General features: G+C 45.1%; 1 long non-coding RNA gene across 1 annotated transcript; it reads right to left on the reverse strand.

Annotated features, from left to right (window-relative positions):
* Window positions 1–10,896: 10,896 nt before the first annotated feature.
* On the reverse strand, window positions 10,897–14,134 carry LOC125943790 (uncharacterized). The gene is made up of 3 exons (XR_007465895.1): window positions 14,120–14,134; window positions 12,029–12,245; window positions 10,897–11,019 (listed from the first exon to the last, which is right to left on the reverse strand). It is a non-coding gene; the product is annotated as an uncharacterized LOC125943790 (long non-coding RNA).
* Window positions 14,135–14,723: the final 589 nt, after the last annotated feature.

Raw genomic sequence — 14,723 nt, forward strand, 5'->3', positions numbered from 1 at the left:
TATTTCCTACATTCGTGTACGCTATGCACACATGAGAAGCTCGCACAATATGCGTGTAGTTAGCCGGCACGATTACTTACCTTTTGAATGGTACGACGCGTTCGCAAAGCGCTCTCGAAGCTGCCGGTGCTGCGTCGACGATGTTACTCCCCGCATACATGCCGCTGCGTAGTGGACGAGCTGAGGGGCGCTAACACGCATTATTTCTTTGCGACGTCCACACAACTTTCCACAAGGACAAAGGGGCCGCACTCCACGGCATATAATGGTTGGTCCACATTTGCCTGGCGCGCCACGCATACAGGGAGTTTGCAGCATGACACAAGGTATCTTCGGGCACTTCTGTGCACGCTAACTGCGACCCACTTCATTAGAGCACACATAAAAACACACGATTAAGAAACGCATCATAGCACCCCACACATACGACCGCCATCACAGAACACGGAGGAAAAACAACAGCGCCGCCTGCATACTTGTGAGACTATTGTGGCCTCTGTGATGCCAAAAATATTAACCGGTGCACTCACACGCTAAAATTTTGTGCCCGGTTGCGCCCAACTACGTATAGATGTTGCGAAACAAAATAACCGTAGAACAACCTATATTTTACGCTATAGTTTAGCGCAGAAAGAAATTATATCACGTATTTTTACCTTTGAACTGCTTCCGCCGTCTGCAGCCAGCAAAATCATAGCCTTTGAGATCAGCTAACATTATTCTTATCTAGCCATCGCTGTGGCGTGATTTGAACGGTTTGCGCTGTCTCGAAGCTGTCTCGAAGCCAATCCATGAGGTTTCGCGATGCTGCCTACTTTTCCTACGCCATCACTTTGTTTTAAATAATTTCTCATGTCGTCGACATGAATTGTAGCCTCAGGAATTGTTGACACGATATCGGAGGTACACATCTGCAATGTGCAATGTTTCCGTGCGCGTTGTGACTGTTTCAGTCGGAAAGGATCAAATCCACGAGGGTTGATAGCTCGTGTGGCGCAGGTTACACTCGTATCGTCCGGATTTCTTTTCGTGTCGGTGTGTTGAATGTGAGCGGGCTGCGCTCCTGTCGTCCGTGCCTTCTGTGTTTATCGGGTGGCTAGCGAAGATTCCTCCTAAAAACATGTCTGCAGCGTGCATGGGTCCTATGTGGTGTGTGACACAAATGTGTGGTGGTGTATTATGTGTTTGCAGCCGTATTGGTGGCTTATAGTCATTTGCTCTAGTGCCGTTTCTATGATGTAAGCCACACGTGAACGGAAAAAAATGCAGTTTTTCATATAGACAAGTAGATATGATCTGTGTGTATCCACTGTGCAGTGTGGATGTGTTCGTTATTTTTATGCAGCTGGTATCACGGGGCTTGTGTGTATTCATGATGGCGACTGCTTAATGTTTCCACTTTTAGGGGCATGTGGTGTGCAAGCAGTCGCAAGGTCTTGTGCATTTGGTGCGGAAGAAGGGAATACTTTTATGCATAACTTTGTCTGCTATAGGTAAACCGTTCCAACAATTAGCATTTTCGTCATGTGAATGCTTCTGCCATTTAAATAATATCATTTGTAGCAGTTCTTATCTGTGTAGAAGCACAATAAACATAATTTAACATGGTGTTCCTAAGAAAATATTAATTACTGCATAACCACTATACAGCTCCATACCTGACTGTTTGATAAAAATGAGTGTTCAGTTGAAAATGAAAATATCTTCATCAACGTACACTTGCGAAATGCTACAGCAGCCTGGCATCACATTATTGTCAATATTGGTGACATCCGGCAACGTTCTGGGAACGTGCTGTTTTGTAACGTAGCTGCATTGATAGCATTTACACGTTAAATTGATGTTTACATGCAACGTTGACACAACGTGGGTGTCGGGATGTTGCAGTGACATTTATTTGTGACATCACTTGTACGTACAGCTGGCAACGTACAATCAACGTTGAGGTTGGCTGTTTAACGTTGCCTCACATTTGTTACAATCGGGCAACGTTTACACAACGTTCCGTGTTGCTTGTGTATGACGCGTAAAAGCCGCCGGTGTGCTTCTCGAGCCAAGAAACGCGTAGTCTTGAGTGCTGCCTCGCGCATCGATCGGTCACGACGCGGGGAAAGCGGGACTTGTTTAGTGCTAGCACTCGATCGTGACGCGCACGTTTCTTCGGAGTGCAGTTACAACCAACGTTGCTTGCAACCAATGATCACGAGGGTTGCAATGTGGGCTTTTTGGTAACGCATCTTGGAGGGTTTATGGTAGCGCGATTTATTTTGGAAGGACGTGCCATAAAATTAATTGAATCATTCACGTGTAACAGCAAGGATCTTAGCCTGGAACAATGCAACGTACAGGATCTACCATTGTAAGAGGGAACAATCGAGCATGTGACCAATGCTCCATGAGGTGCCATCTGCTGGTGCCTGGCACCCGCTTGGTGCAGAAAACTACTGGCGCTCTGTGCTCCGTGTGTCCTTTGCTACTACCAATCACTGGGTGGTGTAATTGCAGACAGTGCATGGAGCCTACTGCCTCAGCCGCACTCTGTGCCTGTGCCGAGCGGGCGCCAGCAGATGGCACTTTACAGAACAACAGCCACACGCGTGCATGTTCCCTCTAATAGTGGTACCTAAGCTGACCTACATCCTTGTATCAACGCTGCTTCTATGTACAAGGCAGGGCATTTGCAAAAGGACACAGGCGGAGGTGGCTAATGGCAGAATAATAGCCGACTCCTTAGGGAGCGCATTTTATCAGGGTCCTGTTCATTACCCGAGACAGAGTTGGTAAACCTGCACATTCCTGCACCATTATCAAGTTAGCACGTGGGACATACACTGTCACACCCATAATTCAATTCAATATATATAGAGCAATACAGTCCTTTTTTGCGCTACATCTTAATCAGTGAACTGGCTTTGCGCAAGAGTGGTAATCTCACCGTTGTATTCCTATGCCCTATGTATGTTTCTTGTGAATGTGACACTTGTTTTGTCGTTGGTATCTCTAGAAGATAAAATTTCTTATTTCTTTACTCTTTCAGATGAACCTGGTCTAACCTGAACATCCCTTCCACGAATGTCAATGGCGTTGAATCGAGCGAGAATGAAGCTGATAATCCTAGGCACATCAACTCTAACCTTGCTTCAGAAATGTATGCTTGCGCAAGCACGAGTGCATATGTCAGCGATATAGAAGGCACTAACCAAACTGCAAGTGAAATAGGCACTGCGTATGAAGATACAGTGAACTTCAGTTGCGACGAATTCAGTTCTGCCTTTGAGTTGAGTGATGATGGTTCGGAAGTGGATGGATGAAGGGCACAAGGGTGATGCAGACAATGAACCAGAGAATGGTGCTGAAGAAAGTGAGCATGCAGTACATGTACTTCACAAAGCTCTCGGAGGAGTACCTTCCAAACCAGAAAACAACAAGGGCACAGGCTATGCTGCTCATACTGGCATATGTTGTTACTTCAGGTCTTACGTGGGTACATCTACAAGGACTTCTCACTTTAATAAATGCTCTGTTTGGGGAGAAAGTTGTGCTATGCACTACATATGCTGTGAGGAGGCTGTGAAGAAACAGAAAAGCACTGAGGATCCATCTATACTGCCAGACCTGTCAATAATATCTGGGAAAATATAATGATGCCAAAGACGAAGACACCATCAATTGTGCTTCTTGCGGCAGTGAGAAGCTGCAACATTTAATTATTACTGCAAGCTTTTTTCCAATATTTAACATTAAGCAGCAGCTTCTGGTACTGCTAAAACGGGTTGGCAGTACCTTGCTTTCTAATTTGCAGAAGATTGCATCTGCTCCTCATGTGTCAGGTGTTTCTGCTGACATCACGGATGGCATTCTCTACCACAGTATTAGAAAGCAGAGGAACATGACATGGAGCGACATCACTTTGACCATGAACACAGATGGAGCACCTGTGTTTGATGCGAGCAAAAACTCAATATGGCCAATTCAAGTGATGATTAATGAACTTCCAGTTTTAACTCTGTGGCAAAATGTGCTAGCTTCAGGTGTGTGGTATTCAAATGCTCTCCCTGAAGCAGTTTGTCGAAGAGATCAACAGCGTTGGAAAGCTGGTGTGGTCACACACTGGAAGAACTGTTCCGTCAGCAGTGCACGTTGTTGTCTGTTGTTTTGACTCCCCAGCAAGAGCAGCTATCCTAAACAGGAAGCAGTATAATGGGTACTTTGGATGCAGTTGGTGCTTGGAGCAAGGTATGCTTATAGATGGTAAGTGAGCTCAGTTAAACAGCATTTTGCCATTAATTGTAATGGCTATTGTCAAGTCTATGAGAGAAGGAATGTGGGCTCTTTGCTTATGCATCCTGGTATTATTTGAATGTGATGTGCACACACTAAAGCACAGGCTGTCAAAAAAGCTTTATGTCTCATGTTTCTCTGATCCATGTTTTAGTGTATGTGCTGCAGATTTGAAGAATACCAAGTAACTTGTCACACCTATTTACTGGATTCTACATAGGAAAGTTTGTAGTGATTAACAATTAAAGCTATCTACTTACTGCTTTTTGTTTTAATTGTTTGGTGCATCAGCAGTTTTGGTTGACCATGCCTGATGTATTTTTATATTGACTGCATACTTTCCACACTATTTCATGATGCAATTATGTCATCACTTTCAGTGGCCTGCCGTTATAACATTTGTTGCAAATCTGACAAAACATGTAATACCTTAATGATATCGTGTCTGGCTTTGGCAGACATCTAGCCAATGCCAAACACAAGCTATAGCTGAGCAAATCTGACAAAACATGTAATACCTTGATGATATCGTGTTTGGCATTGGCAGACATATAGCCAATGCCAAACACGAGCCTATAGCTGAGCTGCTGTCTGCAGCTCAGCTATAGGCTGCAGACAGCAGCCTATGATCATAGTTAAGTGGTGTGCCTGGATGTAACGACACAGATTTTTGCAGAAAGCGCCCCTAGCTATCAGCTGATACTGTAGAAGAAGCGCAGAATTAGCTTTTGCACTTTCCAGTTTGGCCGACTGGTGTATTTCCGAATCTAGGAAACAGCAATACAAAGCTGAAAAGCAGCAAACCTATTTGAAGCACTATTAATTATCGCACATCACTTTTTAGTGCAATTTTTTCTATCGCTGAAAAACTTGCAAGAACAGTTTCTGCTGTATGGTGGGAAGGGAAAAAATGGAAACAGTGATTTCGGTGTCGCCATGAGGTGTGTGATGTTGATAAAGACGTATGAATTCAGGATACAGTACACACAGCAGCTGCATTGCACTAACTTGTTTTCTATTCTTCTTGGAATTTGACAGTTTGTATTTCTTTTACCATTCAGATGTGTGGTTTCTAAGTAGCATTTCGGCCCAAGGCACAGAAGCTGACCTCTTAGTTGCTCGTCTAACAGAAACTGCATGGCAATGCCACTATAGACCTTGCGTGCGCCATATTATAGGACTGTACCCGTCACAAAGCTGAAAGAACCTGACTAGGACTGTCCAAGACGTGCGGTATTCGTGAGCCATGCGAAATAGCCTTAACAACACCACTTGCACTGGAGTGATTGTGTTTTTTGAAAATTGAAATTATTTTGATCAATGCTCACGGGCCACTCGCAACATTACAGTGCACTGATGTTGACATTGTAATTCACACCTCAGGATGTCGTGCAACTGTAAGTTTCAAAGAAACTTGTCAGAATCACAAATGGAAAAAATAGCAAGCGTTCACTTCCTTGCATAAAAATGCATAATGTAGTTAAATCAATCATATTTTACTTCAACAGTAGCTATACTTCTAGAAAATCTGGCAAAATAGGCTGTGATAAAATGCTGCTCATGCTGGTTGTTTTGTGGCATATATTCGCAAGAAAAAATGTGTCCTTCGTTTCTAGCTGGTATCTGAAATTTCTATTTCGTTGCCCTTTTTGTCGCGGTAAAAGATCAACCCGGGGAATGTTAGGAATATTTTGCATAGCTCATGCAAACTGCAGGTCTTGGACAGTCCTAGGCAGGTTCTTTCTCTTTGTGATGGGTGCAGTCTTGCAACATGGCGCCTTTTCCGCACTTGTGCTGTGCTGTCGAGAGATGCCATCAATTTTGCATGAGGGCCATCTGTGAAATGTTTGACTACTGGAAGTGTTTTAAAATCTTGCATACTTTCACTGATGTGTCCATCTGAACATTCTAAATGCAGATATCATTCTGACGTTTAGTACAATTGATGCTTTGCCTGCAGGCACAATGAAGTACCCTTTTAACAGCCAGAATGCATCTGACAGGACACACAGTGGTGGGCTCAAAGGAATGGTTCAAGCAGCTCAGCTTAAGGAACCTGTTTGTGGCATCAAGGGACCATCAACTCTTATCAAGTTGCAAGGCCTTGATCTTGTTTGAGGGCTGCCACCTGACTAAATGCATTGTATTTGGGAAGACATGACAAAGAAAGTGACTGAATTGCGGCTATCATGTGCTGGTCCTTCGTGGTACATAGGCAGGCACTTGAAGTTTATTTGTGGATGCAAGATTACGTTCAGTAAGGCCAGCCATAATTTTGTCAAGGTCGGGACGGCCCTTGTCAGATCGGTCATATTGGAAGGCTGCTGAATGGCGCTCTCAACTTTTATTTTAGTATTGTCTGTCATGATGCATACTTCCTCGAGCACTACGTGGAACATTTTGCGCTACTTACAGAAGCAGTCTTTTTTTTGTTGAAAGATATTGACACAGAAGCTCAAATCTGTGCCGCTGAAAAGTTGCTCTTAGCATTTGTTCAGCAGACTGCAAAGCTGTACGGAGAAAGTGCAATGACATTTAACATGCATTAGTTGTTGCATCTTTCAAAGTGCGCACAGATGTTTTATCCCTCTTTGGGGTACCTCAACATTTCCATTTGAAGATGGCATTGGTAAGGCACTCCAGCTTGTAACAGCTGCCAAGCATGTGCCTGTTCAAATTGCTGAACGGTGCATCATACACCAGGCCCACCGGATTGTTTCAGCACAAGTGGAACTTTCGTCTTGTCTGTTTTCTGCAAAGAAAGAGCTGGAGCACACGTATAAGAGGGGCTTTCAAACATGTGCTCTTGGACAAGCACGACCAATTCATGATATTCCACAAAATGTGAAAACGCTTTTCGTATCATGATTTGGTACCCTCCCACAAATGTGCAAGTATTTCAGGTGCCAGGTTGGCCCTATTGTCTTCACAGTACTGAGTACTCTGTTCCAAGAAAAACGTGCTCTTCCTATGTAAAAATGTCCGATGGCATGTACTGTTATATCTTAGCCATCTATGTTGTTTCGGGCACTATGTACTTTCACTGCCAGCAGCTGCTCAATGCACCCGGTGCACTTGATGTGCCGCCGTCATCCGCCTCCATCCGAGAACCACGTCTTGTATTGTGTTGGCGACATAACATTGCAGTGTGTTTTCTTAAATGTTGGCAACGTATCATATTTGTGTGAGTTACTTAATAAGGTGGAAAAGAACTAATCGGAATTTGAATGTTTATTTCATATTTCAAGATTGCAGGTACAATTGACTCTGGAAAGTGAGTTATAGAGTCAATATTAAGGTAGAGTAGTTGTATTTATGAATTCCGAATTGTGTCATCTGTCGAACTGTAGGAGGCTGCTATAATTTAACCGTATGTACTTTCTTCAAAATTTAGGCTTGTAACTGAAAAATTATGATCCATCTTTTCTGGGGCAACTGCTTTATGTCTGAGCGAAGTGCATGGCTATCACCAAAAGTGTTGCAGTGTACTGAAGCTCAAACTCATTCATCGCGTCACGAAGACTAATGCATCAGTTGATCTAATTATGTTGTTGAGCGCACGAGAGGTGCTCAAGTCAAGCTTGGACTTTTTATTTTTTACGAATATGAAACATGTTTACATGCACGGAAGTGATCTCATTTTTAGAGGGAATCCCTTTTCATTTTGGCAGTACAAGGATGCCAGCAGCGTAGAAATATTTCTTTTATGTTGCAGCCATGCATGGACAGCCTACTGTATTTCATTATCCTAGTGGCAAAAAGAAATGAGTCTTGGAGTGAAGTTGGGCTTTATAGCAGATGCGGCAGCAGCTCTCATCCAAGATTATTTGTAAAGTGCCCATTGTGTGGTGCACTGTATGTGCACACATATTTTCCTGGATGAAGAGAACCCCCATGGTATTTAAGCAGGGCCGTTTCTTCCTAAGTGCACTATCTACACGTTGGAGAACCTCACAGCTGTACTTGCTCACTACTTGTATACTTGCTCAGCTAGTCTCACTACTAGGGAGGAAATCAAAATGATGCTACATCTATCCGCGCAAAAACCCATGACCATGAGTTCACCTGCCGACTGAGTTGCTCGAAAATTTTTGTGTTGGGAAGCTTCCATATGTGTTCATTGTTTAGGCAAGTGTAACTTTTATAAATGATTCACCCACATCTTGTCATAGGTGATGATCTGGCAAATAAACCTGTAACAAAACCGTTCCTGTCACAACATTCTTCAAGCTTTATGCTAGTTTGCAGTCTACTGTGCCAATCAAAGACTGCCAGTTGTCTTGAAATCCAGTATGCACTGACATTGCGGAACATCAGGTGTTTGAGAATGATAGTATTCAGGTCCCTCAAGAGAGATACATCTGTTCCACAGTTGAAGCATCAGTTGATGGTTTTCAAGGATTTGACACTTCACTTCACAGATGCTCACAGGATTCTTGGTACTTGACTCGGGCTGGGTTCGCTTCCCGTTTCTGCTGCACTGGTGAAACTTCCTCCAGTTGAGGAGCAGTGGTGCGTTGCTTGTACACACTTCCCTCCCTTCTCGGATGGAGTCGCCGTAGTGATTTCGAGGGCGTCATTCCCACTGTGGTCATGACGCTGCAGTCGTGTTCCACTCTCTATCCACAATTGCAGGATAAGGAACAGTACCGCGATGTCTAGCTCGGTCACTGGTGTTCCAGCTTCCTGAGAGGCTCCAGTGTTCCTGAGCGGCTTCCAATGACGTGGGGTTATTCGCTCGTGTCCTAAATGTACATGGGAGTGTCACGCTGCTCATGGTTAGCGTGCAGCTGTTATCCTATATCGCTCAATCTTCTATGTAGTGTCTCAAAGTGCTGGGCTTGATGTGATCGCAATGTTGCCATACTAACCTGTTAGGACTTTTAATGAGCCGCAATCTGTGCTCTAGCTTTCTCAAAACTGTTCCCTCCGTCCAGATAGGGTTCCCTCTGAAGTTTCAAAGAAAACTGCTTGTCCGACAGTGAGTGCTCTCTACACTGTCCCTGTGGCAGTTTGTATAGGTTTTGTTTTTGCTTTGGGCTGAATGTGCAGCTGGCGTTTGACCGCGGTGTGAAAGGAACGGTGTGAAAGGGTTAAGTGGCCTTAGCTCTTGCTTTATGTCTACTGGTTGTTCTACTCATTGGTTGCTAACCACGTGCCACTTGTGCTCTCAGCCTTGGCAAAGACAGCATAGCTTTGTTGCATTGGCGGACAAAAGCAGCTGCTTGAAAAAAAATTCAAGATGCCTTTTGTCAGTTTTGCTGCTGTTGTGGTATGAAAGTTTAATAGGCCATGACTGGATGCCGTGTAAATGACAGTGAGGGAGAATATTAAAAAATAAATATTAAGAAAATAGTACTGCTTCATTTTTGTAACATGCATTTGTGAGCCTCGACTTGCTTAGAGCATGCATGGCAGAAAACAAAGAGCGTTGACTCCTATTAGAAGCGTTTGTAGTGTTAGAAAGGGGACTGTAGCAACGATCCAAATTCACTTCTGTTAGTTATTTTAATGTTCGCTTCCTGTATATTACGCATTTTTTCGGTTTGTTTTTTCATGGTGCCGTCAACTGTGTCTTGCACACTAGCATAAAGGGAACATTTACTGCAAGTATGTATGGTTGTAATACGAAGTCATGCAGGTCTTAGCACTGTACTTCACTTGGTGGCTATTGTGCACAGTGCTAGGAAGTGACATTGTCATTTTACAAGCACTTACAAGCATTTTACAATCAACGAGGAACATGTATGGCATAAATCTATGCTGTTCCAGCAGCAAACATTTGGGCAGTGTTGTGTGATGCTTTCTACAGCTGCTTCTACGAGTTGCAGTCCTTTACATTGAGACCCTGGTGTAATTATCCTATGATGCAAACATAAAGTAATTGATTTAATATATGATACAAAATGAAATTAAATTTGTATTCATTCTTACAAGAGGGGGACTATCCATACACAAAAAATATGTGTAAAAAGCTTGAATGCGCTGCCACCGTACACGCAGACTAGGGCACGACAGCTACGCACGAAGTCAAAGTTAAGCATAATACAATCTCCCTGCGGTGATTGACTTGCACCGAACGAAACATTGATACGCTTCCGATAACATCGAGCGCGCATACGATCAGCTGTTTTAGCTGAGCGCTTGCTGTCCGCCCCGCTCAGACCGGCATATGCTAGCAAATGCCACACAACCGCTTAGCGGGGACGATATAATTGCGCTTGCGCACGACGCTCATACCGGCAGCGGAACGAAGACCGCATCCCTCGCTCCGCTACAAAGCCGACTGAGCGGAGCGTGATAGCATAGAGAAAGGAATTCAACAAGAGGGGACACTCCCATAGGGCCCAGCGGCCGAATTGACTGCAGCGTGCCAAGCGGTCGGTGTCGATCACTTGCATCACTTCCGGTTTCGGTTTTGGGCGCGCGTATTTTGAACGCAAGCTAGCACGCCGGCTGCGCACCCCCCCCCCCCTTCCTTTTCCTTTTTTTTTGCTCTTCGTGCAGAATCGGTTTATTATTTAGTAAAAATGATTGCGAACGATCTCGTAAAGTCCCATCGAATCTGTGCCACGTGCAATTTCACAAAGTAGACGCAAGACCTTTTGTGCAATGAGGAAATATTTATTTTGCTCTTATATAAAAGCTCGTTCCGCGCTTTTTGTGCGTTCATCCAACGTTGTGACACCAGCAGGTAAGGCAGTAGTTCCTGTATGAAGCTCCACCGGACGGTACCAGCTGAAAAATAAGGTAAATTACAAGCATGTTACATTTGCAAGCACGTAACAGCATGTTACAAGCATGAGTCATTTGGTATTTAGACATAGGAATACTGCGAGGCGAAACGTGCGAAAGCGGTGAATGGGCGGCATTACAAACAAAAGCTATTCGCTTTTACATACATGGCGTAGAAAATACCCGACTCATCCCAAACATATATGAAAACATATGATTTCCAAGCGTTCCCAATTTCCGGGCATTATTTCCTGCACTTAGGCAGCACAAATACACGAGCGACTTCGCGTTTCCAAAACTTGGCTCGGGCGACGCGACGGTACGCGACATACACAGAGACGGACGCAACAGGCACTCAAGACAAATGCGTAGGTGCAATGCCTTTTTTCAGTCCTTTAGAAGACGTAATTTTCGAATTCCAAGTTTCTGATATGTTCATCGTTCGCGCGTTCTGCCGGCGCCAGCAGCACACCCCATGTTATCACTCTTGGCAATCGCCCTTGGCGTTTTCAACAGGCGAGGAGTACCGAAAGAAAGTATATGTTCTTGCGGAGCCACAAAAAACGTCACAGACTTGTCCCTCTAAGATTCATTACACGCCAAACTAACTTTATCACCACGGCCGAGCTGCTTATCGCTAACTGCGTCACAGCGCGCTGTGCGGCCAGCGTGCCTCAAAAGTAACCCCAGAAAGTACCGAAATTACTTTTCACTAATGTCTGGCGTCAGAGAAAGCGGCACAAACTTCTCCTAGCAAGATGCACTAGACTACACACCACGGCTGAGTTCTCGCTAACTGCGACACGGCGCCCTGTGCGGCCAGTGTGGCTCAAAAACTCGAAATAAGTTACAATAGTCCCCTAGGAAGCGTCGGAAACATGTCTCAGCACGATTCACTTACTCAAATTAACTGCGCCAGGATGGCCGAGCTGTTTTTCGCTAACTGCGTCTTAGTCTCGGTCCCGTGCCGTAAGCCTAATTGCGTCGTAGACTGTGAAACAAGATTTCTCACCTTGCCGTAGTCCAATAGTGCAGTGGTGTCTTGTCCCAGTGCAGAAGGAACGCAAGAATACGCCGAGAGCCCAATAAACCAGGTTACATTTAAAAAAGAAAAAAAGAATGAGACAGACGGGTCGCCGCGCGCGAGCGCTCAAACGCGCGCGCAGCCATCCTCGCTGGCTTCGGGGGAGTGTCTGGCGGATGACGCATGTATCTGGCGCGTCATTGACCTGTGCTAGGTAAGGCAAGGAAAATAAGTCGCAAAGCTTAAGTTCATTTATACGCAAAACGTTTTAGTTTTCGCGGCAAAGAATTAAAAAAATAAATGAATGCCTGTTAACTTAAGTTCACTTTCTTTTTTTCGATGCTCGCGGCAGCTAACGTTCGGTGTCAAAAGTATAGCGTGACGTATGGTGACGTGTTTCCTGTTGCCAGTTTTTGCCGAGTGTCCCCTCTTGTTGAATTTCTTTCTCTATGGTGATAGCATAGAGAAAGGAATTCAAGAAGAGGGGACACCCCCATGGGGCCCAGCGGCCGAATTGACTACAGCGTGCCAAGCGGTTGGTGTCGATCACTTGCATCACTTCCGGTTTCGGTTTTGGGCGCGCGTATTTTGAACGCAAGCTAGCATTTTGCTCTTCGTGCAGAATCGGTTTATTATTTCGTAAAAATGATTGCGAACGATCTCATAAAGTCCCATCGAATCTGTGCCACGTGCAATTTCCCAAAGTAGACGCAAGACATTTTGTGCAATGAGGAAATATTTATTTCGCTTTATATAAAAGCTCGTTCCGCGCTTTTTGTGCGTTCATCCAACGTTGTGACACCAGCAGGTAAGGCAGTAGTTCCTGTATGAAGCTCCACCGGACGGTACCAGCTGAAAAAAAAGTAAATTACAAGCATGTTACATTTGCAAGCACGTAACAGCATGTTACAAGCATGAGTCATTTTGGTATTTAGACATAGGAATACTGCGAGGCGAAACGTGCGAAAGCGGTGAATGGGCGGCATTACAAACAAAAGCTATTCGCTTTTACATACATGGCGTAGAAAATACCCGACTCATCCCAAACATATATGAAAACATATGATTTCCAAGCGTTCCCCAATTTCCGGGCATTATTTCCTGCACGTAGGCAGCACAAATACACGAGCGACTTCGCGTTTCCAAAACTTGGGCTCGGGCGACGCGACGGTACGCGACATACACAGAGACGGACGCAACAGGCACTCAAGACAAATGCGTAGGTGCAATGCCTTTTTTCAGTCCTTTAGAAGACGTAATTTTCGAATTCCAAGTTTCTGATATGTTCGTCGTTCGCGCGTTCTGCCGGCGCCAGCAGCACACCCCATGTTATCACTCTTGGCAATCGCCCTTGGCGTTTTCAACAGGCGAGGAGTACCGAAAGAAAGTATATGTTCTTGCGGAGCCACAAAAAACGTCACAGACTTGCCCCTCTAAGATTCATTACACGCCAAACCAACTTTATCACCACGGCCGAGCTTCTTATCGCTAACTGCGTCACAGCGCGCTGTGCGGCCAGCGTGCCTCAAAAGAACCCCAGAAAGTAACGAAATTACTTTTCAGTAATGTCTGGCGTCAGAGAAAGCGGCATAAACTTCTCCTAGCAAGATGCACTAGACTACACACCACGGCTGAGTTCTCGCTAACTGCGACACGGCGCCCTGTGCGGCCAGTGTGGCTCAAAACTCGAAATAAGTTACAATAGTCCCCTAGGAAGCGTCGGAAACATGTCTCAGCACGATTCACTTACTCAAATTAACTGCGCCAGGATGGCCGAGCTGTTTTTCGCTAACTGCGTCTTAATGTCTCGGTCCCGTGCCGTAAGCCTAATTGCGTCCGTAGACTGTGAAACAAGATTTCTCACCTTGCCGTAGTCCAATAGTGCAGTGGTGTCTTGTCCCAGTGCAGAATGAACGCAAGAATACGCCGAGAGCCCAATAAACCAGGTTACATTTAAAAAAGAAAAAAAGAGAGACAGACGGGTCGCCGCGCGCGAGCGCTCAAACGCGCGCGCAGCCATCCTCGCTGGCTTCGGGAGAGTGTCTGGCGGATGACGCATGTAACTGGCGCGTCATTGACCTGTGGCTAGGTAAGGCAAGGAAAATAAGTCGCAAAGCTTAAGTTCATTTATACGCAAAACGTTTTAGTTTTCGCGGCAAAGAATTTAAAAAATAAATGAATGCCTGTTAACTTAAGTTCACTTTCTTTTTTTTCGATGCTCGCGGTAGCTAACGTTCGGTGTCAAAAGTATAGCGTGACGTATGGTGACGTGTTTCCTGTTGCCAGTTTTTGCCGAGTGTCCCCTCTTGTTGAATTTCTTTCTCTATGGTGATAGCGTGTCTACTTGGCCTCTTCGTCGTTTTGCAGCCGAGTTGATAGCGCGTAGCTCGCGTCTCGGCAATACGCGCTTATCAAATGCGAAATCTACTCAGTTCCCTGCAGTATCCCAGAGCGTGAAGTCTTAGCGGCGCGGAGCGTAAGCCGCGCTCTTTACCGGTGCTCGCATATAGTTGCCGCGCGCGTAGCTCAAATCTTCTGAAATACGCCGGTATGCAGGCCAACTGAGAAGGCAACTTTGGTCACGTGCGCATGCACCCGTAGACTCACTCTTGCCTTCACGCAGCTGACACGCGTGGACGACTGTTTTCAGCGTTTACAAATAATGCCGGAGCCATGCAGAAGA

The sequence above is a fragment of the Dermacentor silvarum genome, chromosome 3, assembly GCF_013339745.2.
Source record: "Dermacentor silvarum isolate Dsil-2018 chromosome 3, BIME_Dsil_1.4, whole genome shotgun sequence".
Classification (NCBI taxonomy): Eukaryota; Metazoa; Arthropoda; class Arachnida; order Ixodida; family Ixodidae; genus Dermacentor; species Dermacentor silvarum.